The sequence below is a fragment of the Copadichromis virginalis genome, linkage group LG2, assembly GCF_057382275.1.
Source record: "Copadichromis virginalis isolate Kocher_CV1m ecotype Utaka linkage group LG2, C_Virginalis_male_GT1.1, whole genome shotgun sequence".
Lineage (NCBI taxonomy): Eukaryota > Metazoa > Chordata > Actinopteri > Cichliformes > Cichlidae > Copadichromis > Copadichromis virginalis.
In genome coordinates this window covers 37,960,387-37,987,392 of record NC_140619.1, presented here as the reverse complement: position 1 = coordinate 37,987,392, position 27,006 = coordinate 37,960,387, and the positions used below count along the sequence as shown (strand labels likewise).

The window sequence follows — 27,006 nt, the reverse complement described above, 5'->3', positions numbered from 1 at the left end:
TTGTTGTTATCATGGTTTCCTAAGCAGCCGGGAGTGTGTGGAAAAGGCCAGCCCACATCAGCAGCTGTGCTCTGGTGGGTGGCTTTCCCCCCACCCCTTGCTGACACAAAATGTTAACTCTTTAGCTTGCCCTGTTCGACAACAGCCTGTGTGCCAAACCATTGAGGTGGATAGTTGTTAAAAGTAACCTACATTAAGCTTGTGGTTGCTCAAATTCAGTACAATGACATGTGAGGTGAAGTGATATAGGTAAATATTTAAACTCATGAAGTGCATAGAGGCACTTGACCTGTGTGGAAGACTGTCGTCTTATTATGAGCCATTGTTGAGATATAGAGCACATCTGTGAAAACAACTAATATGCTGCAACTACTGTGTGATGTCGCGTTGCAGTTTTGTTTTTGTTTTTTGAGCTGATGAGCAAGCTGCACATTATCAGATCAAGAGCTGTCTGAGAACTACTCAAAGAGAGGGGAAACAGAGAGTGTGCAGCGTTTCCATGAGCAGTTTTTCTGCACCTTGACTAGTGTGTGTGTGTGTGTGTGTGTGTGTGTGTAGCATCAGCATCATGTTTTTGTTTATTTGTTTTGTTGGATTAAAAATAATTAAATAAACTGGTGATCATGCTTATGGATCACCATGGCACATATCTCCAGCCATATGATTTATTTCTGCAGATGAAAAAGTGAGTGTGAATGTGTCTGACATCACAGTGTTTTTGTGCACTGTGCAAAAGTAATTGCCTTTGATTGTGAGTGAGAGCGGTGATTTTGCGGATCACAAGCTATTGTAAAGGGGAAAAAAAAGAGTGAAAAAGAGACAAATTACATTGTAGACGAAGAAAAATAATCATAGGAAAAAGGTTTTGTGTTGATCAGCCAAAAAACAACTACAATGTCATTTTCTGCTTTAAGAAAGGATTGTTCACACAAACACGGACAGAGAGAGAGAGAGAGATGTGTGTTGATTAAGCAGTGATGATAATGAACATGTCTTAGTTTGTCACTTTCAGGTGAAAAGCAGACCTGTATCAATTTTCCACATGCAGCGGTCGGACGGAAGAAATTTATAGTTAAACATCATTGGAAACATGCAGGCCAAGTTCTGGCTGACTTATATACAGCGCAATGTGTTTCTCAACCTCACAAACTCACAAGCAAGCTCACTCCTCCCTGAAGAATGCAGCTCCAAAGCAATAACATGGCAGATAAAGAGACAGCATCAAGTCCTGAGCAAAAAGTCTCAGCAAGCAGCAGCAATGTGGACAAACAGCATCAGAGAAGAGCAAACCCATCATCCTGACTGATCGGATGAATGGCACTGTGTTTACAACAAGCTGCAACTTCACTATGCATGTGAAGAAAACTTTCGAGGAGAACTGAGGAGACTGTTGGAGTTTGACATTTGCCACCTGTGGAGTAAAATGGCAAGAAGAGACAGTGGAACACAGGACAAAGCTGAAGGAGAACTGCCGGCTGGGGACTGTTGCAAGTGGGAGAGGACAACAGAGTGAGATGACAACAGAGTGAGAGTAAGTGGAAACACAGAGGAATGCTGTTATTAAATGTGGGAAATCAAAATTTGGGTTAGCAAATCTGGGGAAAAGAAAACTGACTGCTTAAGTTGGAAAATTGTGAAGGAGTCTGAAACAAATAGAAACATACAAAAATCACACAAACAAGCAGAACATGAATTAACTTTACTAACAATTCCAAACACAAAATGACTCATGAAGACTCATAGCACATTAGTTAAGAAATGATCAAATAATAGTGTGTAGGAAAGGCAGCTTTAAGAACATGCTCTGCTGGATATGCAGCTCCACAGACATGCATTAGACCTGCCTAATAACACAAACCTGCAATGAAAATTAGTTTGTTATCTTTCATCAGTGTTAAAATAGTGTCAATTTAGCAGACACTTGTTATCAAATACTGAATTTATCCTAAAAAAAATTGACTCTCCAAGTTGCAGGACAACAATTTAACCTTTGTGGGGGAAAAAAAAAAAAAAAATCCTGGTTTGATGAATCAGTGATCAGGCAATAAATTTAGTTGTTAATATAGTAAATTGGGAGAAGCTTCCTGCTTGATTGATGCAGCAAGTAATTTACTGTATGAGGGAAATTGTCTTTTGTGATACTATTTTGAACATGCTTTCCTGTTGTCCTGTCAACTTAGTGGGTTAATGGCTGATATGCAAATTAGTTGATCGGTTTTAGATTAATGAAAGGTGATTGAATTCTAGCACGAGTGGATGAGATGTGTTTGAGTGGAAACTCTAAAACACTGAGTTCCCTGCTTTGATGTGCGAGTGAATTCTGTATCTAGATATACAACTCTGAATACGTCAGAACAAACGTCTTTTGTGAAGTGCATGACAGCATGTCACATGTTTTATGATGAAGGGAAAAAGGAAAATTGAATAAAATAGATCTGTGGCCTAAATGAGTGAAGAGCACAGACCTGGTGATTAAACTCATAAGTTAATAAGACATTAGACTGTTGTGTGTTGTGCAGCTGATGGTTGGTTTGGAGTGAATCTAGCTGATGATTCTTCTCCTGTTGTGAAGATGATGAGGAGCTTGTGTCATGACTTAACAAGGCCTTTTTATTTTGATACTTTCACAGTGCACTGAAAGTTTGGTTTGATAATTTGTTATTTTTCATTTTTTATCTTTTGAACAGGCACTGATTTTGTTTGTTTATTTCTTTTCTTTAAGCAGATCTGCACGTCGGGAATTGAAAGTGCTATACGACCGATTGAGAAAGCCACTTATTTGGGACAATTATGTCCCAGCCTAAAAAAAAAGGATTCAGCGAGCATTACAGTTCTTCATGTGGTTTGCTCACATGATTTATACCAGGACACCTGGTTGATGTTTTTCCTACTACAGGATTTTTGGGTTTATGTGTGAGGAAAACTGTGTTTACAGGCTATGAGTGGTGATGCTGTTACACTGTGTTTTGGGAAAATGTGACGTTACTTTGATGGTTGATTTTATGGTGTTTTTATGGCACCTCTGGAACCTGTTGACCTGTGTCTGACCTCCATCTGACCACAGTCAATGTGTATTGCTAATGTTTGTTTCTTTGAGAATGCTGTGGAAGATTCAGCTGAAACGGACAAGTGACATGAGTAAAACAAATAAGAGATTACGGTATTTATGGAATAGTTTATTATGGGCTCTTTGCTGGCCACTTTGAGCCCATAATAATAATATGTGAGTGGAGTGACTTTGCTTAAGAGAAGTCACCGATTACATTAATGTTAACTGAGCACATGGGATGATCCATGTTTGAGGCGAATTATGGTAACAGTAGTGATTTAATGATTTGAGAAAACCTGCACATGACACTTGTCTTGCCCGTGCTGAATGCTTATTACTCTTTTGATATAATTGTTTATACGTGTGAAGGTTGATTTTATTTCCAGATCTTATGTATGCAGGCTCCTGGTGGAGCCAGTTTTTAAGACAGGGATCCAGGTTTGGTGAGTTGACGCATGAGAGTGTCCATGCGTCAAGAGGTGGGGTCCAGAATTAACATTAAACAATGTTTACTATTATTGTTGCAGTGATTTGTGTGATTAGCCGTTTATTTACAAGTATTAAACCTATGCAAGTGGTGCATCCATGTTCAGATGAGGCTTTGATGGCCTATAAGTGAAGTTCACTGAACTAAAGAATGTGGTTTGATGATTGTTGACATGCTCTCCAAATAGAAGTTTTTCTGAAATACAGGTGCAGCAGTGAGAAGCAAGAAACATTCCAGGCATAGCCCAGGCAGTGGTTGAGGTCAAAGGTCAAGCTGGTTGGGGCCCATCATGAGATCAGACCTTGGAGCCACTGCAAAGAGGTCGAGGTCCCAGGAAACCCCAGCACCCCCAAGACAGCACAATAGAGAAATCTCACACTTGGTTGTTTCAGTGGTGAGGGGGGAGTGCTGATTGAGCCCCCGTAGGGTAAGCTCGCACTTCAACCTCCAGCCTCTGATCAACTCTAAGGCAACCAAGTGCGAGGCGTGACGGCTGAATCAGCTGAACCAGGAGGAAGGCGGAGAAGCTGAGTGTTTTGAGACAGATCCAGCAGGCCCAAAATCAGGACTATGCGTGACGAAAAGGAGTGCCTGAGAGGATCGTCCACAAGATGGGAGCTGAGGCCAGGAGTGAGGCTTCAGGAGGATCGGAGATCATCTTCAGCACAGCAGACATGACACAGAGAGCTGTGCTACTGAGCTTCCAGGAGATTTTAAATAAAATGAAAGATTCAATATTGACGCTGAGGAAGACAGCTAAGGTGTACGACGTGCTCTGCCTTAAACCTTCAGCAGCGTTGGAACATGAAAACTCGAGGGATGAGGAGCGTGCCAAGCTCCATCGACAGCGCAGAAGGAGGTCGAGGATGACATCATGATTCTGTGAAAGCACAGGAACCAGAAGCTATGGTGGTGATGACAGCAGTTTCCTATGAACATCACCTAATGCGGTGCCACTATACTGTACATACGATGACACTCTGAAGGCTGCTGGGATCATAACAGCAGTAAGACAACTGAACCCTGCACCGTTTTCACAGAGGTGTTTCTCTGCAGAGCGTGGACAATGAAGGAGTCATAAATATCCCCCTCACAGGACGAAGGCCTGAAGTGAGGTAATGGGAGGCCATAAAACTAGAGTGCTGAGAGGTCTGCAGCTCTGGAAATAGCTGAGATCCATGTTGACAAACAACAAAACCAACTGGTATGTTTGAATGTTTATTCTACATACATTTGGACTCTGGTCCTATGGACAATGATGGAAACATCTGGAAGAGACATTCATGACGCCCTGCAGAGCTTAAACCACCCTGCAGAGAGACATGTGATTTGCACACCCGCAGGAAGCATCACCAAGCTGAGATGTTTTTGAAAATGTTACTTTCTTATTTTCACTATTAAATTAACAATTTCTTTGTTTGCTTGTAGGATGCAGTTTGCCATGAGATGAGATCAATGAGGAATGAGATAACTGCTAATACATTTGTTAAACTGTGTATTTTTTCAGTAATTTAGGGTGATTTGACGTATGCTGAATATAACAATGTTTGCATTGAAACTGTCAGACATGAGGTATTCATAACTGGGAACTTTTCAAGCATAAAGGTCAAAAAGGGGGGAAATGTTAGATTTGTATTGTTGATTGTCATTTATGCTTAGAAATATTTACTCATATATGCTTAGAAGTGTATATAATCATTGGTGGATTGAAAGGATGTTTCATCCTAAAGTAACAGCTCTGTGTAGCATGAAGGGGGAGTGCGTTCACTCCCTCTACAGAGTGTTCCGGCATAGATTACACACCTCCTAGGAAAGGCCATATCTTCTCTTGCTGATATATGGTATAGCAAACACACGTATATCTGTTTAAGTATAAGAGCCTTTTGTTCAGATGGACCGCTAGACTCCTGGCACCAGCTTTGGGGAGTCTTCACAGGGTCACATCTGGACCTCACACACACACACACACACACACACACACACACACACACACACACACACACACACACAGTATTCTTTGTTCACATGTATACCTATGTAAGATGTCATATGTTAATGACCCTATGCATATTCATGTAACCACAATAAAAGGAGTGCTATGGGGAGCCTGGCTGAGAGTCTGATGGAGGCTAGGTGGTGGGACGACACTTGGCTCCAGCCAGATTTCCCTCATGCATGAGTAAACCAGCCTGCTTGTGTCTTGCTTTGCAGTGTAATTATATTGTCTTCAACGTTCCAGCGGATAGGTACAAGCTACAAACCTATCATTAGCCCTGCGTCAGACTGGTGGCCTGTCCAGGGTGTACACGGCGTCTTGCACTATGGTAGCTGGGATGGATGGATGCACTTTAAATGCATACGGAAGTAATCCAGTTTCCATTGCCTTTAATATATGTCTGTTGATTGAATGCCCAAGAAAAAGAATTCAAGAGAAACAGATAATGTCAGGTTCCTGTCAGCATTTTCAAATTAAAAGACTAGTCCTAGAGAGTGTGCAAAAAAAGGCACAATCAAATTTTTGAAGCTGAACAAGAACACACTGTATTTGTTATTGATCCAGTGAATTTTCACCAGGAGAAACACATTGGCACACATCTACACACACACAGTTTTCTTTAAACACACACAACAGGCTTTTAACTGCTCATTCTGTTCACTTGCTTTTATTCAGCCACAACAGCAGTGCAGAGAGACGGCCATCCTGGATGGCTGTGAAATGCTGATACCAATGGAAAAAGAACACTTCAAGCAGTTTGTGCCAGGCCCCGAGGCAGCCTTTGTTTTGCATTGTTTGAAAAGCGATGATAGTGAAGAGAAGTGCAAGAATGAATAATGAAAAGCTACATGTTCACAGTATTTTAATTACTTTCCAGTATTAAAACCTATATTTATATGTATCCCTGGCAACTACAATAACTGACAGTATTGTTGGAATAGAAACCACACTGGTGCCTCCCTTTGTCTTAAATGCTTGAATTGTTTAAAATGAGTTTAATTAACAGATACATCTGATGTCTCATAATGTATTGCGCTGGATTATATTTACACTAATAGGAATGGCAGTGTCCGTTGGTCAGCCAGGCCCTCATTTTAATTCAAACTGCAATATCTCAGCAACAGCTAAACACTGAGATGTAATTTGTTACATATCCCTGTTGTTTGTGTGGGAGTCTGCTGATCTCCTCGCTTTTCCTCTCGTGTCATCATGAAAAATATTATAATATTAAGGTACAAATATTATTTATTTGTACCTTACTTATAACACTAATAATTATTTGTAATAATATGTATTTGTTATTTAAGTCAAATGAGCATAACAGAGTTTTAGTGTAGTAGCTCTTGGACCTCTCAGGTTGACAGGCTATTTTAACAGTCTTCTGATGTTTTCCCCATGTTTCTTAGTAACACAATGTCAGTTAAACCACAGGAATATCAGTCTTTCTAGTCAGGAATGAACCATTGTGAATCCATTTAGTGCAAATGAAAGTGACAACATGTGCACTGAAGAAGGAACGAAAAGATACCCCCTAAAACGGGAATGATTTTGCAGGTGGTGGCCACAGACCATTACTTTCTCCTCATGCCTACTGACTGATTATTCTCTGGGTTTGCTTCTTTCCAGTGTCCTTGTCACTACTGGTAGCGTTAAAAGGTAGATGCACCCAATTCAAGTTAAACGGGTAGTCCAGCTCTTCAGAAATGGCACGGCTATACGTATTGTCACAAGACTGTTTGCTGTGTCTCCTAACACAGTCTGAGGAGCATGGAGAAGACACCAGACCAGGATATGGTCTGTTACACAAAGAAAGCTGGAGATGGCTATTGAACGGCATCAACCCAGCTGCAAAAGCTGCATCTGCTCCTTTGTTTATGGAGGAACACTGTCAGAGCCCTGCAAAATTACCTCCAGCTACCTACTTGTGCAGTTCAGAATCTGAATTCATGAGCATGCCACGAGGTCCTTTAGTGGACAGATCTGGATAGAGCAATAGTCTCTGACTATCACCTGTTAAACTAGTCCCTTCTTGTTGTTGGTTCTCATAAGCTCCTGTTGTCACTTTCATTTGCGTCAAAGAAGGCTGGAATTGATTCACAAAGGTTTACGGTTCTTGACATAATGACTTTGTGTTATACGTGATGATCGAGTGTTCCCTTTATTTTTTTTGAGCAGTGCATAATCTCTGATTATACTGGGCTCTGTCATTACACTACCTTGGTGAAGGACTGGGTGAAAAATACAATTACACAGTGTGCGCAGGCGTGTGTGTATGTAGACGTGTGCAAATGTGTTTCTGCTGGTGCACATGCCTTTTCCTAACAGTATGTGTATCCAGTGAAGTGCCAAATGTAATGAGATAAATCTATCCATTAGGGTCCCTTAACAAGACTAAATCTGCAGTGCTGTTAATGAGTCGGTGCTCCATCAGCCGTCCTCAGAGAGCCAGAGGACATTCTGACTAAGGCTGGACGACCCCGAGGCATGCTGAATCAGACCCTCTAAGCCAGTAAATCCACAGCTCCAGCTGTTGTATTGTAGACCTTCATTATTTAGCTGTCCGTCCTTTTGGGAGAGACTTGAAGTTAGTAAGCAGCAACAACTTACAGGGACTGAAGTCATGGCCATCCCCGGAAACACTAATCATCTGTAATCATTGATCTGCCATTACTGGGCCTACTCATTAGTCTGATGGAATAATGCTCAGCACTGTGTTTTGACTAGGTTATTATTAGCCTCTCAGTTACTGCTGTAAAAAACATGAACTTTCTGCACTTGTAGTGTATGCTGTGGAACAACTTCTAGCTCATGTAGCAGCACAGCACTTAGACAATTTCAATGAAACTGGAGTTATGAAAATAAAGTGTTGTTTCTTCCAGGGAGCCTTTTTCCAGTAAACAAGTCCATCTACAGCCATCACTGTCACACCATCAAGCTACTGTCTGTTGACAAGCTGAAAATGGACGAGGTGGGCAAGCATTTCAAATAAAAAGGTGCTTGGGTAAACTGTTAGCCACGTAGAAGTACTATAGAGGGCTGGTGCAGGATAACTGGATGCAACTGGGACCCTGCTAATTGTTTCCTCCCAGCATCATAGTAGTTGTAAGTGTAAGCATTGAGAGAAGCCCTCGATCATAAGCTGCGCTATATGTTTGACAGTGCTTAGCCTGCTAGCATGTTTCTAGTAACGATGCTGCAGTTTTGTTGCTTAGCCAGTTAAATTCGATGAAATCAGCGAGTCCGCTTCACAACATGAAGTCAGTTTCTCTGATAACAATTTATTTTACAGACTTGAAATTTTTGAGTTTTTTCAAGAATTACACATGGCAGCATTGATTTAAATAAAAATATGAGCAATCATAGTATTTGTTGCAGTTGGTTGTGCAACACTGTGATTAAATGTAGAGGTAACAACAAGTAACAACAGGACAATGATGCTCTTATACAGCCTTAATGGCACATTTCATAACTTGAAAACCTACAGAGTGAAAAATAACAGCTGAGTGACTTTTCTCTCTATCTCTAAGATGGAAGAGACAAAATTGTGTGGCTTTTCCAGTGACAGATCAGATTTGTGGTCCACAAAGGCTTTGATCTTAAGGCTTTCTGACAGGCTTTAATCTGAGCAGACCACACACACAGACACACACGCACATACCTTTTCACTGAAACCACCAAGTACAAAACAGAGTCACTGTATTTCTCGCCTGTCTGTTTGGGAAAAGTCACAATGTGGATGACGCGATGGCAAGCTGTTTTTAAGTGCTTAATAAATAACAAGAAATTGCTTTTACACAGTGAAAATAAAATGCGAAGCCATGGCAAACACATCTGTTTCCCCTTACGCACAAATTGTGGTGAGTCACGTTGTACTGTAACTCTGTGATTGAGGCTGTTGTCACAAAGGTCACGTTTTAAATGTGCCTGCCGCACCTTCTCTTAGTTATTTACACTGCATTTGCTGCCATAGGTGCAAATCTCTTCTACTGAATTCATATTTCAGAGAGAAATGCTGGAACGTGGGAAGCAGAGGACATTTAATGACATTTAAACTACAGATAGAAAGTAGGGGTAGAATGAAGAGATGTTTTTTAATGATTTCAAAGCAACCTTGGTGGTATTATCAAAATATATAAATGAAAGATGGCTGTCTCTAATCTAAAAGTACCACACACAAAAAAATATTGTTCAAGATTTAAATGGATGATACTCAAGATCTGATGAGTAAAACACTGCATTTACTCACCACACTGAAGAAAAGATGGATATGTGGGTTTTTGATCCATATTCACCACCTCTTTATGGACTTCTGATTAAAAAGAACACACTAATAATACTTTTAATGAAATTGCTGATGGTTTTATTTGACAGGTGAGTCAGGAACTTTTGAGATGGCTTTACTGAAAGCGCCTTCACTAAGCTGCCTGTCCCCTGAAATAACTGATATTAGTTAATTTAGAGCCCTGGTACATCTCTGCCAGGTTGCAAATCCAGACCAATTAGTGTCACCTCAACAGATGAGAACATGGAGCAACACCTCTCTGTCTTGAGGGCCTTCTCCTTTCAGCTGTTCATAATGCAATTAATTAGAAAGCCCTTCTTGAATTAGACAGCACACTGACCTTGATTAAAATAAGGCTCACTGGTGACACATAGCACACAGACTGAAACAGTCTACAGTGCATACTAAGGTAATTCATCACAGATCAACATGTATGTCAGAGCCAAAGGCAAATGAGTTTTTGATTGGCGGGACTGTTGGCGTGGTAAAAGGCAGGTGGCAGGCTCGTGACCTTCATACAGTCCAGACAAGCAAAGCCGCAAGCTAAAGCAAGTTAATCAAAAGCAACAAAGAACAACTTTTTCAAACTGTCTCAAAATAACAGGATTAGAGTTTATCTCTCAACACCAGTAATTTAATGCTGGAAGCATTTAATTTACAGTGAATCAGGAAGCACAACCAAAAATAAAGAACTCTAATTCCAAACAGGAAAACACATACGAGCATTATTGCTCATATGAGAGAGGGCGTCATGATTTTAGTGACACACAGGAGAGAAGTCTGTTTTTCTCTTCTTTCAAAGAGGGACACTCTCCTGTGGCCTGTTGGAGCTGTGAGGTGGGGAGAGTCTTTGTTGTTTGCAGAGTCAAAGGGCAGAGCACTGAGCTTTAAAGATGATGATAAGAAGTCCCCTAGATGAGACAACACAGTGATATTTGGCGTAAACAGAAACTAAAAACCCAATTTTGATATATTGTATTGATCATTTCTGCACTGGTATAATATATATGCTAAAGTCACACATATAACAAGAAAATCTTTTAAAGATGGCCTTTTCTCCCTGTTGCAAAAGATGTCACTTAAGTTCATTTAAATACAAGTCTGACCATCATACATCTGAAGTAAAAGTCATCACACAGAATAGATTTTTCCTACTAACCAACGCAACAGCTGGAAGAGGATATAATGAACTACAAAAGAACAAATTAGATTTTAAAAAAAGATAGGAAAAACAGGCTCTGCATATCAATAAAACAATAAAACATTTCAATCTTGAAATGCTAAAGAGCTCCTAGATCTCAAATATATTAATATGGCCACACAGAAGCTTCAGATGACTCATTGATTTATAACTGCTTAAGCTTTCATGCGCTTGTTTTATTATTCTCTTTTATAAGAGTTAGAAACAGAACATTACAGATTAGTCAATGCAGCAACTGCTTGAGTAATATCCATCCATCCACTGGCTCATCCAGTGGTATATAAAGATGTTTTTAAGCCAACCAAGATAAACAATCTCTCTAGTGTCCTGAGTCTGGCCTGGGGTCTGTTCTCAGTGGAACATCTCACCTATGAGGTACCCGGGAGGCATCTTAGCCAGATGAAGGTTGTGTGCCTCTACTTTGAGGCCCTATCGAGCTCCTCCACCTGTCTCTAAGGCTGAGCCCTGCCACCTTTCGGAAGAAGCTCATTTTGGCTATTGCTTCTGCAAACTGTGACGATCCGAGTGAGTGTCTGTCTTTGCACATGAGGGCAGAGTCCTGGTTCCTCATCTGCTCCCATGTTCCTGCCTCCCAGCCATTGACGCAATCGCTACCTAGAGCTAGTGACTATAGTTGAGGGTGGAAATGTATACTGACCTGTAAGTCAGCAGCTTCACTTTAACATCCAGCTCTCGCTTCGGCACAACATGCCAGTACAAACGATCTGTCAATCTCCCAGTTCACCCTACACTCACTTGTGAAAAATACTGAGATACCTAAGCTTTTCAGGTGACACTCAAAGGTGGAGGGCTTGGCGGATCCAATAACCAGTTATTGAAAGCGGCTTGAATAACAGTCACAACATTAATTTCAAAGAGTTCCCCAAATCCTAGAGAATGACAAGCAGTCGTGAGATATCAGCTAGTGTTCCTCTGCCAAGAATATTAGGGAAAGCTGTCGCTATTTTCAAGTGAGATGAGCTTAGGAGACACTGGTCCCTGCTGCTTTGCAATAAATACAGAACTCAGCTCGTAATAGATTATGTATCTACTTCTCCAAGTTTCACCTGGTGTGAATGATAGCGCGTAACTGCCTTTTCATGCTTTGCCAATTTAACTGATAACCTACAGCAGCATGAGAAGCCATTACAGGTCTCAGCTCAGACAACACATAACTGTCTTGTTTCTGTTTGTTATTTGTTTATTTTCTGTTTGTTACATACAGATTTCAGAGAGTTTTGTGATAATTTTCAGTTATTTAAAAGATAAATAATTTATGATTGCTTTTAATAAATTTTTACAATATTTGTAAAATAAAGTTGTTGTTTTTTAACAACTCTTCCTAAATTGTCAAAAATGAACATGCTGATTTTTATTTTTTTTTAAAAAGGGCATGATGTGATATATAAAGGATTGCAAATGAATATAATTACTGCCAGAGATGAGGGCCAGTTTGCAGTATTGTGGAAACCACACCCACTGGTCAGGGAAAAATGTTGAACAGTGGTTTGAGGCCAGTAAAAATATAGCTTTTAGCTAGTTGAAAATATTAGATTTTTACTGTGTCACAAAACCTTGTATTTTAACAGGAGTGTGTAGACTTTTTATATCCACAGCACCTGAGGCACTTGTAATAACACAGCCTTCCCATTGATACACATTCCACTATAACTCAAGATCTGCGTTGTCAGTGTGTTTTAGGTAAACTTAAAGAAAGACCTAGCAGCCTAAAACATGCAGTTAAATATTTGATTTATAAGCAATAAAATGCTTCCTGTATACATAGAAATGATGAGTGTAAGAATCTCGTTTTTTCTCATATTGTTTTGTCTGGATGCCTCGCTCTGTCTGACTCAAGTACTGTGTCAGAAGCTTTCTGAATGTCTTTAGCTTTTTACACACTGCAAAGTGAGCGCAGAGCCATGAGCTGCTTTTCCCTCCAGCCTGGGTGGGACCTTTATGTGCTCTCTCTTTATGTGCAATGGAAAATATAGGCCTGTTTTTCCTTTCCTTGTTGCCAAATGTATAAATTAATTTGACAAAAAGACATATAAACACATATCTATTCACTTAAAACCAGCGCTTTCACTCATGGCTGGTTACACATACTGAAGTTTAAATACTTTCTTTTTTCACTGTTAAAAAAAATCAGCTGGGGCGCCAAAATAATACCAGAAAATAACAGAAAATAACTTTCTCATAAAAATACGGTTATTTTCAGTAATGAAAATACAGTTTGTTGCGCTAATTTTACATGGGATTTTGCCTTTTTCAAGTGCTTTTAAACATTAAATTAGGAACATTTTAATGTGATCAAACAATGAAATTACCTATAAACAAGGTCAATGAATGTGGCAATATGAATCATAATACTTAAATGTACAGAAATATACAGTTAACAGTTGGTTTAAATAATAATGGATTGCATGCCCTGAGACAGACTGACAGAGGCGAGGCTGCCATCGGCCCCTCTGGCCATCACCAGTAGGTGAAGTGTCTTGACCAAGGACACAACGACCGAGAGTGTCCGAGCCGGGGCTCGAACCAGCAACCTTCTGATTACAAGATGAACTGCCAACTCTTGAGCCACGATCGCCCTAAATAGCAATAATATTAACAATTATTTGATGTTAAAAAAGTTTATAGGAATCATTTCATATATTTTTCCATAGCATAGTTCAATCTTTCAAATCACAGACAAATATTTGTGAAAGCATGATACATTTGTGAATGTATTTTAACAATCTAAATATGCATATGTACAGACAGATACATTTAAAAAACAAGAAAATTATGTTTTATTACATTACAGTGATTTTACGTTAATTTACATTTGAAATGTGAAATCAGTCTATTTATGTAAATTTAATGATATTCTAGAAGAACAGAACTGTAAAATACACAGTAAAATACTTTTATATTAGGACTTTTTCTTACAGTGTAACTCTAAGCATGAATTATGGTAATAAATACCTTGTTGCAAATGTGGCTAAATTTTCCCCTGAACTATAAACTACAACAGATTCTCAATTCACCTAGAGTTAGGATATGTAAAGTGCTCCCCTATTATGCACACAAATGTATGCTAATATCATGTAAATCACCTCACATGGTGCATCAGTAGTGCTAAGGCTTTGATTTTGCTTGTATTTTTCAGTCTCGGTATTGAGTCAAATATGTGTTCATGCGCTCTTTGGGTTTTCCTTTCTTTTTTCTGCTGTGTAACTACTGCACATCAGGATGCAAAGAAAGTTGCCAACACTGACATTGACATAAAATTGGCTTCACGCATTTATGGATGCATTTCAGCCTTTATATCACTGTTATGGCTTGGGTCTATATGTTTGCCAAGACCAGCCCTATAATGTGTTTATGAGCAATGTTAATTCAGTTTTATTCAGCTGAGTGTTTCCCCATTCACTAATAGACAAGGGCGCATGGAGCATTGTCTTCTGCAAACAGTTCATTTTTACATGCCTTTCCTTTGAGTGTGTTATATCAGCATCTCTTTCTATCTGTTGTGCTTTTGTTATTTTTGCAGCCAAGAAGAGCTGGATACCTTCCTCTTTCCATAATCTAGGTTTTGTGCTCGTGGTATTCCTGAAATTTTGTTCAGCATGTTCATCCAAAACATGGGAGTCAAAAATTCTCTCATGTTTAAACCTTGCTAATATTTATATTTAGTCACAAGTCTATTTTGCAGGATTACCTGTTGTTTTCTGTTTGTTTACATGTCATGATTCATTATGCCAACTTGTATGTGAGAGTGTATTTCAGTATTACTGCTGAATCTTGTCACTTTCTATTTTAGAGTTACCTTGCTGGTTATGCCAAATTTCACATTAATGATATGTTAGAGAACCCAAACAATTTAATACAGTGGAACCCCGACTTACGAAATTAATTCGTTCCTGAGGGTCTTTCGTAAGTCGAAGCACCCATTGCGCGTTTTCAGTGAGGCGATGCTGAACGATAGGATATAGGCTAATTGCTAACTAGAACAACAATACGTCGTTCAAGTGGAACAGCGAACCGCAAGTATGGAAGCCAAGGGTTTGTCACATGATTCGGGAGGCATTGTGGGCATTGTAGGCTCAGCCAATCACAGCCAGCGGATTTCGTTACTCGGGCATTTTGCCGTAACACGGGCAGAAATATTGCCGTTCAGCGCCTTCGTAACTTGAATTTTTCGTGAAACGGGGTATTCGTAAGTCGGGTGTATATCATTTAACCCCTTCTTTTGTAGTTTCCTTAAGGTTCACATACGTCTTTCTTTATTTATGTTCATTTTTAAGATTTGAAAAAAGCACGGCATTCACTTTTATGTGAATGGTGACGTTAACAAACAAAACCACCGCTATTGTTTTTCTTGTGACATTACCAATAAGTCTGTGTCACATGGCCCTCTTCCTATTGAAAAAACAAAAGTTGCATCCAAGATGGCCGACTTCTAAATGGCCACCATGGTCACCGCCCATCTTGAGGAGTTTGCCCCCTCACGTATACTAATGTGCCACAAACAGGACTTTAATATCACCAATCATTCCCATGTTATTACGGTGTATCCATATAAATGGCCCACCCTGTAGTCATGGTTACACTTCTGGCCTAACTACTGCTGGCTCAGCTAGCACTGCATTTATAGATTCACTGACCATTTTATTAGGTACACCTTGTTAGAACTGGGTTGGGTACACCCATGATGTGAGTCTCCATTACATCCCAAAGGTGCTCTCTTGGATTGAAATCTGGTGACAGTGGAGAGGATTATCACGTTCAAGAAACCAGTCTGAAATGTGCTTTGTGTCATGTGGGGTTATTCTACTGGAAGCAGCCATCAAAAGATGGATATACTATATTCATAAAGGGATGGACATGGCTAACAACAACAATCACGTTGGCTGTGGCTAAGGAATGCTTCATAGGTACTAAGGGGCTGATAAAATATTCCCCACACCATTACACCGCCAGCAGCAGTCTGGACTGTTGATACAAGGCAGGATGGATCTATGCTTTCATGTTGTTTACGCCAAATTCTGACCCAATCATCCAAATGTCGCTGCAAGAATCAGGACTCATTGGAGTGGCACCTGGTGCAGTCTTCTGCTGCTGTGTCCCATCTGCTTCAAGGTTTGATGCGTTGTGCATTTAAAGATCTTCTTCTGAATGCCTTGGCTGTAATGAATGGGTATTACTATTGCCTTCATATCAGCCTAAAACAGCCTGACCCTTCTCCTCTAACCTCTAGCATGCTCAGTTTGAACTTGAGAATGTTAGCATGCTTTAATGTGCTGAGTTGCTGTTATGTAACTGGCTGATCTAATCAAGTTAAAAGTTAAGTTAAAATGCAGCTGATATAACAAATATGGTTGAGAGTGTATATTTTCATTAGAATTTACTCAGCTCTTTCTGGAACCACACTTGAAGCAATTTTCCTCCCAAAAGTTCTCTGGAGCTCTGCAAACACAACTGACAGTTTTCTTTTCGCTGTCTGTTTATTTCTCTGCCGACAGTCTTAACATGGAATCAAATTATCAATTTTCTCTCAAGTAAAAGATGGAAAAACTCAAGTAAAGGTGTCATTTGAAGTCGTGCCCTCCTCCTACTCCCTGCAAGCAACAAACAAAAAATGAAAAATAAGAGGTGGTGTTACAGGCACAATCACATGCACAATATTTGTCGGGAAAACTGCACTGCAGCACATAATAGTAACAAATCGTCACATTCAGAATGCAAAATGACCAAAGTAGAATTTAACTCCTGTCTTTGCATTTCCATTTTAACCATCAGCTGACTTATCGATCAAGACAAATTTACCTCAAGATGCATTCACTCCCACTGCCATCCCAATGTCTGAAAACACAGCTCTTTAAAATGACTTGCTTTCCTTTGTAGAGAACCGAGTCCTTATCAAAATCTTCCCCTCACTGTACTTGGGAATACTAATGCAAGTACTGAAGCATGCTTGAGCTTGCACCTGTATTTCTCACCAAAAAGTCTGTCTCTGTAGTGCAACTGTCTGGGGTTACATCAAACACACCTACGCACAAATTTTTACTGACTGCATCAGTCTTTCCTTCCTAAGATGTCTGCAGCCCATCACCATCCATCTGTCTGGGATTTCTCTCTCACTCTCTCTGGTGCCACATGACAGAGCCACGAAGTGTCAGTTCGTGTTCTGTTCCTGATTTGATATTTTTGCTGTCAGTCTGCAAGCTGATCTTTGGCATCCGAGACATTAAAACGGATACAGAAACGAAACATGAGGGCCAAAACATCAGAGTTTGTGAAAGAGAAAAAGGAATACAGACTAGTCTTGTACACAGTTAGAAATTCTAGGTCTCAAAAACAGCATGTATGTGTGCCACAGCAAACCTTTCCTGCCCAAAGCAACCCCTGCAAAGTTGTTGTTTTTTATTTACCCCTCTAGCTCTACTCTGTCAGGTTTTTGTGCTTTTTGATACACAGATAAAATATGTGTCTCCTCTCTCCATCTGTGTCCAGGCAGATGGATGTGTGTTTTTTCTCCAAAGAGCTTAACCTGAATTGCCTACACTGCACGGCAGAGCTACTGGGATTGGAGGTGGGCAGAAACATTCTCCTGGGGATTCCAAACACTGTAAAAGGGAGCAAGATGAGGTTATGGTGGCGTACAGCCAGGCTCAACAGACATATTTGTGCTGTCATGTGCAATTAGCTTCTTCTTTTTTTAAACAACATGTACATTATATTTTTGAGACCGCTGGTGGAGATCAGCCATGACTGAATTCAATTAGGCAACAAGGAAAATTGTTAAAATGCATTCCATTTTTGTGATTTTTGCTTTAGCTATTGAACATTTTTAATCCGTGTATGAATAATGGTTGTAATGTAGCTAATGCCTCTGGGGAAAATAATATATTCCCTGACTGGTTGGCAAGTAGTTTCTTGAGGTAGAAATCTGTTGCAAAGAGAGTATTGCACCAGATGTCTCCTTTGGATTGCTTTGGTTGCAAGAAGATTGTCAGCCATCAACTTTGCATGGAAGATGCTGACTAGTCTGCAAATGCTTACTAACCAGCAGGCGTTCTGTACAGTTTCACAACCACAGTGAGTGGCTGGAGAGTGTTTGCAGACAAACTATGGGGGATATACTAGCAACCAAAACAATCAAAAGGAGGTTTACAGTGCAGCAAAGTATACAACTTCACACAACTACTCATAACTCGTAACTGAATACATCTGGTTACCATTGGATCACTGACCAATATACTTCACAGTATTTACCAGCAACCACTCACAACTGGTCTAAGAATACACATTTTCCTGGCCTGTATGACTGAGGAGATTAAAGATCCATGGGCAACACAGTATTATGATAACCCAGTTCAAGGTACACTAACATATATTTTATAAAATTATAGAATAATATGAATCACTCAATGAAGTTAGTCTTAATACAGATACAGGGATAAAAGAAAATGTAGGAAGAAGTAAAGCCTTTGCTTCTCACTGTTCTTTGTCATTGTAAATTAAACTTTGCAGGAATTCATAGTTATGTTTTTCTTGAGTGAATGACAAAAAATACTTATTGCAATTTAGAAGCTTTGGAAAATTGTGATGGTATTTACTTAACTTCTTAAAATTTCATAAAAAAGGAGGTATCATGAAGTATTGTCATTGCATCACATCTAACGAAGAAGCAAAAACATACCCTGATGCATAATTTCAGACACAAATCCCATTCCATTCATTTCACAATGTCAAAACTCTGTCATTATGTCTGAAGTGGTGTTTTCCATCCTTCTGAATCCTGAAATTAAATGCTGGGGTTGTTTTGTAGCATCAGCTAGACCAAATTAGCATGTTGATGTTAAAGGAACCAGTGTCACTTCATTATCGTATTACAATCCGTTTTCTCCAGTCCGCCTGTTAAAATGATTGATAATTCTGCGTTGCACCATATTTTCTATTGCACAATTTGTCTGCTCCATAGAACTTTTTCGTTTGAAGTAAATTAGCCGTGTAAATGCATAGATCATTAGAGCTCGTTATAAAGATATGACTATGTTTAACAGCAGAAAATCGGGGGGGGGTCACGTGACGTCAATGGCGGAGTGGCTGTGTTTCTCGCCCGCTCCCGCAGCTTGGCATTTGTTTAGGCCTTTATATGTCTTGTTTGGTTAAAGTCTCTGTTTATTTCGACTTTTAAACTTCGTACGATGCCAAGCACCCAGAAGAAGCTCAACCTTGGGTCGAAACCGGGCAAATCCGGAGAAAATCACCCTCCGCTCAGCGATCATGCTGTAGCGGTTATGGCGGAGGCCCAGTCGCCCCCACTTCTCGACCGAATGGACGTCGACAAATTGGTGGAGAGGATATCGGCGGAGGTGCTGAGGGCGGTGGAGGCCTCCTTTGAGAAGAAGATTGATCCAGTTCTGAAAAGACTGGAAACATGCGCAGCTAACATTTCTGCATTGGATGTTAAAATGAAGGAGGCAGAGGCACGTATATCAACGCAGGAAGATGTTACAGCGGGATATGGCGCCAAGATTTCTGAAGTGGAGCTTAAGCTGGAGGCCGCTTTGGATAAGATTGATGACTTGGAGAACAGGAGCCGACGGTGTAACATACGTGTTATTGGGCTACCCGAAGGCAGTGAAGGTACCAACCCTGTGTCTTTTTTCAAAACGTGGTTACCGGAGTTGGTGGCTGTGAGTTTCAAGGGCGGCGCTGTTAAAATCGATCGCTGCCACCGGGTGCTTGCACGCCTCCCTTCCAGTGCCCAGCGGCCCCGCGCGGTCATCATAAAGCTCCACAACTTCCAGGATAAAGCACGGATCATGCAAGCGGCTAGGAGGAAGCAGTCCTTATTTCATAATGGCATTCCTATTATGATATTCGAGGACTTCTCCGCCGCTGTTCTGAAGAAACGCCAGGGATTCTACCACGTCAAACAACGCCTTAGGGAGATGGGTGTCCCCTTCGCCATGATGTACCCGGCTGTCATTAGGATCAAGATCGATGGCCAGGAGAAATCTTTTAGATCTCCAGAAGCAGTCTCAGCTTACCTGGATAACGTACCTCAAGGGGCGGGGCCGCGCTCATCCTCGGTGGCTCCAGTGGACTGTTGATCTGTGCTCCTGTCCCATACGTGAGGCATTCGCCAATCCCTCGTCTCCTCCTCCTTTTTTTTTTTTTTTTCTTTTCCTTCCCTGTTTATTATTATTGTTATTTTTTCTGTTCGGGTCTGCGCGGAGATAATAACCCCATACACATAGACTATTTTATTTAGCCATTTATAATCCGAATCCTTGTTTTAGCTGCGGGCGGGCAACTGTTTCACGTTACTGATTAAGAAAAGACTCGTATTCTGGTTGGAAAGTTTGCTTGCGCCCCCTGCTGGGCGTTGAAGACCTTTGTCTGACCTCCATACTCACTGGTTTCTTGACGGTTCTGTTTCTTATAAATAGTTTTCTGTTAATTGTTAGCAGAGCAGGACGTTTGTTTTTCTATGTGTATTTTACTTGCCACTGGTGTTGTAGAGCAGTGTTTGGGAGCCCTACATATCAGCTATGCTTTGGTCACCTGAGCGTGGTTCCATGCTTATTTAAAATGTTGTATGATAAGTGATAATTCAATGTTAAATGTTTGTTCCTGGAATGTAGGAGGTATACATAACCCTATTAAACGGAAAAAAATATTGAGCTTTCTTAAGAGGGAGAATGTACATGTTGCCTTGTTGCAAGAAACTCACCTGTCTCCTCAGGAGCATCTAAAACTGAAACGTGATTGGGTCGGTCAAGTTTTTAGTTCCTCCTTTACGAGTAAGAGCCGCGGTGTAGCCTACCGCTGACAGTTGACCAAACAATTTGTGATAAGTCTGGTAGATATGTTTCCTTAAAAGGCACCCTAGGTGGTCAGGCGGTGTCATTTCTGAATATTTACTTTCCGCCAGTACAGTCTAGCGACTTTATTGCTCATACTTTCTCTTCCTTTTCTGATTGGGTTTGTGATAATTCTGTGATAGCCGGTGATTTTAACTGTTATTTTTCTACAACTAAGGACAGATCCCCTCCTAAACAAATTCAAATGTCTACAAGGGCCAAAGCACTTTTAGATACTTGTAACGAACTTGATCTGGTTGATACCTGGCGGACTCTTCATCCTAACGATAAAGAATTTACTTTTTTTTCCGGTGTTCATAGAACAAGTAGTAGGATCGATCTCGTTTTCACCCCCAAACGATCACTGGGAAACATTTTGAGATGTACAATAGGCGATATTATTATATCAGATCATGCGCCGGTTTTTGTTCAGCTAAGTGATCTAAATCCTGTCCCTCGGTCTCATACCTGGAGATTTAACAATTCTTTGATTCACGACCCAAGGTTCGAAATATTTTTAAATGATCAGCTTGAACATTTTTTAAAGGTCAATGCAACCCCTGAAGTTTCTCCAGGCCTGCTTTGGGACACCCTGAAGGCTTACACCCGTGGACTGATTATATCATATTCAGCAGGCCTGAAGCGGAAAAATCAGATGGAACAACGGAAATTGGAACTGGAATTGCACGAACTGCAAGCTAAACATAATGAATCACCTTCAGAGCAATTAAGGAATGAAATTCAGGTGGTTAAAACAGCTTTGGAGGCACTATTAACAAGAAAGGCTGAGAAATCTCTTTTCTTCATGAGGCAGAGGTTGTATGAGTTTGCTAATAAACCTAACCGCTATCTGGCCAATCTTCTTCATAATAAGGGTGCTGGTTGTAATATCCCATGTGTTAGAGACTCATCTGGTTTACCTAAATATGACAATTTAATTATTAATGATACTTTTAAAACTTTTTATAAGCAGTTATATACCTCCCAGTTTAAACCAACATTGGAACAAGGTATGCATCACTTCTTCTTAGGACTAAATTTACCTAAAGTTACTGAAATCCAAAGGGATGATTTATGTAAACCTATAACGCAAAGTGAAATTTTGAAAGTTATTCAGATGCTTCCAAATAACAAAGCCCCGGGTCCAGACGGGTTCACGGGGGAATTCTTTAAGAAATTTAGTAAGATTCTGACTTCCCCACTGTATAAGATGCTTCTGTCCTCTTTTGAGGCAGGCACTCTCCCCCCCTCCTTAATGGAGGCTAATATTTCGCTAATTCTGAAGAAGGGGAAACCTCCAGAAGAATGCGCCTCCTATAGGCCTATATCTGTTTTAAATCTTGATTTGAAGATACTTGCTAAGGTCCTGGCTGTACGTCTTGAGCCAATACTACCTTCGATCGTTGAGAATGATCAAACTGGTTTTATACGGGGGCGGTATTCCACACATAGCGTGAGGCGCCTACTTAACATTATTCAGCACTCATCTTTGTTCAACCCTGAGGCTCTAGTCATCTCACTTGATGCTGAAAAGGCCTTTGACCGTCTGGAATGGCCGTTTCTTCTTTTCACACTTCAAGAATTTGGTTTAGGTGACAACTTCGTTAAATGGATTCAGATCCTTTATACTTCCCCTCTTTCGGCAGTGATTACCAATGGTTATAGGTCAGACAATTTCAGTATTGAACGTGGCAGTCGACAGGGCTGTCCGCTGAGCCCTTTGTTATTCGCCCTGGCTATGGAACCCCTTGCCACAGCCATTAGGAAGGATGTTGCTATTGAAGGACTCTGTTTGAACAATTCTCAACATAAGATTTCACTTTATGCAGATGACGTCTTAATTTTTCTAAATTCTCCTGCTCACTCAATTCCTAGATTAGTTGCGTTAATTTCCCAATACGGCTCCTTCTCAGGCTACAAGATCAATTTTTCTAAAAGTGAGGCTATGCCCCTCTCTGTTCTAAATGAGGTTGATCCAAACATTTCTCAGCCTTTTCGTTGGTCTCCCTCCGGTTTCACTTATTTAGGGGTAAAGATTTCACCGAATCTAAAAGAAATGTATAGTCTGAACTACACCCCTTTAATTCAGACCATCAATCGCGATTTGGGTAGGTGGTGCAGCCTCCCTCTGTCTCTCTTAGGTCGTATTCATCTGGTCAAGATGAATATCCTCCCTCGCCTCTTGTATTTATTCCAGATGTTACCGCTTGCTCTGTCCAAAAAGGTTTTGTCAAAATTAAATGGTTCAATTATTTCTTTTATATGGCGTAAGAAAAGACCTAGGCTGAGATACAGTTTTCTGTGTTTGCCTGTTCAGAAAGGTGGTCTTGCCGCTCCCTCCTTCCCACAATACCTCTTGGCTGCACAGTTTAAATTTCTTACAGAATGGTTTATGGACGATCCGGATTCCATTTACCTCAGCGCTGAGTCCACTTCTTTAAAGGGTATCCGTTGCGGAACCTGCTATATATTTCCTCAGGTAAAGCCACAGTTCTAACACAAGATAATATGGTGCTAAAGAATATGCTCGTTATTTGGCGCAAAGTCAGGCGCCTGGAAGGATATTAAAATTGTTTCTCCCTTCTTACTCCTATTCATGAAAACCCTGACTTCTTACCTGGTCTTCAGGCTGGTTTTGCGGACTGGTCTCAAAAAGGGATTAATACAGTGGGTGATCTTGTTCATGAGAACTCTCTTCTTACTTTTAATCAACTGAAAAGCAAGTTTGGTCTGACCAATAAGGATTTTTTGAAGTACTTTCAGGTAAAGCACTATATTACTTCTAAATTGAAGGATTTGAATGGAGGGTTCGGTCTTTCTCCTATAGAATCACTCATGGTAAAAACTACCCAACTAAAATGTATCACTAAAAAGATTTATAACATTCTGTCTGATCTTAGAATGGATAACTCTAACAAAATCAAGGGCCAATGGGAATCAGACGTAGGCGCTATAGATGCTGAAGCTTGGGATGAGTTGTGTTGTCGTCCTTTTAAAGCCTTGGCATCTAATTCTATTTGGGAAAGGCAGTTTAAACTTATAAATAGGCTTTATATTACACCCGAGAAGAGACACATAATGTTTCCAGCTTTGCCTAATCTTTGTAACAAATGTCAGTCTGCTGTTGGTTCCTTTTTTCATTGTCTGTGGAGCTGCCCTGTTATTCTACAGTTTTGGAGATCACTTATAGACAAGCTATGTACTATATTTAATTGCCGACTGCATCTGGGTCCAAGGACTTGCCTGTTAGGACTGAACGATGAGCTACCTGCCGGCTTTCGCAGCAAAGATCTCCTTCACATACTGCTGCACTACGCTCGAAAGTGCATCATGGTACTGTGGATTTCTGATAAGGCCCCATCTGTCAACCAGTGGCTACAGTCTGTGATATGTATCATGCCAATGGAAGCCTTCTCTACAGCACTTAAGGACAAACCTTTCCTTTTCTATCGCATATGGGACCCTTTTTTGGCCCACCTGAACACTCCTTCTGCTCAGAGGTTGAAATCGGGCTTACGGGATTTAGCCTGGCAACAAAGGGACGATTGTTAACCTTTTTCATTGTTTATTAATATTGCTGTTGGCTTTCTCTTTCTGCCTCCCACGTCCTGCTATACATGTAGATGCATCTTTGTCCTGTGTATGTATATGCTGGTGACTGCTGTTTTCCTGCTCTGCAATTAAAAGTTCAAAAAAAAAAAAAAAAAAACAGCAGAAAATCGGGACACAGGTGAACTCATGTGCATCTGAAAGAGTGTTTCAAGAGAAAATTAGTCTTCGCAGGCAGAATAGCCAAACCGTCTCAGTCATCTATGAAAAAACACACTTAGATCACCTTGTGTCCATCCAACTGAAGCAGATAAAGATCCGTTCAGAGACATAAAACATCAACGCATCAGTGAGCAAGTCAATTTTTTTTTATTTTTACATAACTTTCAGAATCTCGGTGATTATTTCTCCATGCAGTTTATGGGATTTGACTGCTATGACAGTAAAAATATCAAGGGCAATGAAAAACATTTGAATTAAGGCATGGACTGAATCTTCTCTGCTCCAGTGTTTTATGCAGCTGCAGTGCTCATAAATATACACCATGAATTCATTTAAATGCAATTCAGTCACAACATACATTCTGATGGTAATGTAGGCTCAAAGATAATTATATGTTTTACTATAGAGGCACGTATCAGGAGGGGATGCAAGGAGGAAAGAGCTGTCAACAGAAATTAACTTCAAAGCTCCAAACCTTCATTTTATACCATTTTTATAATGAATAAATTCAATAACACACAGTTGATGGCTCTTCTGAACTACATCAAATACGCTTTCTATACTATTCTCAAATGAGTTATTTGTATTTGTAAGGTTATAGCTCACACTTGGCCTTTGCATTCCATATAGGGCTGCTCAATTAATCGAATTTTAATCTCGATTATGATCTGGGCTTTCAACGATCATTAAAAATGACTGAGCCAATTATTAGCCCCTCCCTCGTGCTTTACTCTCGCGCTGCTCCGTGTGGCAAATCGAGCGCACCTCTCTGCGTTTCGAACACACGTCACAACAATTAAGAGCAGCGGTCTCCAACCTTTTTTGCGCCACGGACCGACATTATTTTCACGGACCAGCCTTTAAGGTGTCGCAGATAAATACAACAAAATAAAACTAGTACCGGTACCGAAAAAAAGATTTATTCACAACACACGTGAAAAGACCCAGGAAAACTGAGTAAACGATAAAAACGATAACAAAATAACGCTGGAAACCGATAAAAACCCTGAAAACCAGACATTTCACACCTGAGCCTCAACTCTCGCGGCCCGGTACCTAACAACTCACGGACCGGTACCGGTCCGAGGCCCGGGGGTTGGGGACCGCTGATTAAGAGGACCCGAGGGAAGCTCGGAAAGCTAAGCAGAAGTTATTTAGAGAGGAGAGTGACTGCTGTTGGTTGAAAAGAGAGGTAAAAAAACTTCAGTGGTGTGGAAACATTATGGGTTCAGTCAGACGTGGATCAAGTAGACACAGTGTGTAAACTTTGCTACAGTGTAGCTGCACCACAGAGCAACACTGCAAAGTTCACTAAACATAGATGTTTACATTTTTCATTTATTTTTTATATTGCAAACATTTGCACTGTTATCAGTATTTGCACTATTTTATATTATTTTTTGACAATCTTTAAAGTCATTATTCAACACATTGTTATTGTTAAATAAATATTGTCAAACAATCGAGATCTCAACTTCAGTGAAAATAATCGTGATTTTCATTTTTGCCATAATCGAGCAGCCCTAATTCCATACATTCAAGTTAATATTGTAAACACAGGGCCAGAGCAGAGGGCAGGAAGTGTTTTGTTCACATTTTTAAGTGCAGGTATCATGGCCTTATTTATTATTAGCAATTATGTCTTCAATTCTCATGTTATGAGAATTACTAATATGAAAACATAAAGAGGCCATGAATTCTGGTCTGGCAGTGGTTTTGTCCTGTTGCCTCATGAGCCAAGGTGTATTTTGATGTTGGTGCAATACTAACCATTATGAGATATTGTATGTCTCTAAAACAGGACAAAGCCCACAGGAAAAAACTGCAGAAGTGGAAGGTTTAAAGAACCTAAAATACTTGATTATGTGTGCACACCAAAACGTGCTTGGCTAGATCAATGCAATAAAAACTATTCAAACATGACTGGAAAAAGGTTGTTTTGGTTAAATGACACCAATTAAAATGATGCCAGAACCTGGTGTGTCACACAACACTGTCAAGGACATCTTGACAAAATACACCCCGGGATAAAAGAATGGGTTGGGTATGCTCCAACATTAGACCCATGAGTGCAGATATGACAGCAAAAGAAAAAACACCTTATTAAGCATATGACTTAAACTTTGTGACGGGGAATTTCTCTGTATACAACTTAACACCACAGGGTCATACCAGATCATTAACGTTCTAGACAAAAAAATGTGCAAAAGAAACGCTTTCAGAGTTACAGTCAATAACAAAATTGTCTGAAGACTATTTTCTTACAAGTTCTTCTGTCGGATTTTAACCTTCAACAACTTAAAGTCAAATCTAGCCATGTATGACCTTTCTGTCATTGCTTGAATTACATGCTT

General features: G+C 40.2%; 1 long non-coding RNA gene across 1 annotated transcript; it reads right to left on the bottom strand.

Moving 5' to 3' along the window:
* Positions 1-4,968: 4,968 nt before the first annotated feature.
* Positions 4,969-5,796, bottom strand: LOC146717973 (uncharacterized). The gene is made up of 2 exons (XR_014915478.1): positions 5,540-5,796; positions 4,969-5,339 (listed from the first exon to the last, which is right to left on the bottom strand). It is a non-coding gene; the product is annotated as an uncharacterized LOC146717973 (long non-coding RNA).
* Between the last annotated feature and the right edge of the window lie 21,210 nt (positions 5,797-27,006).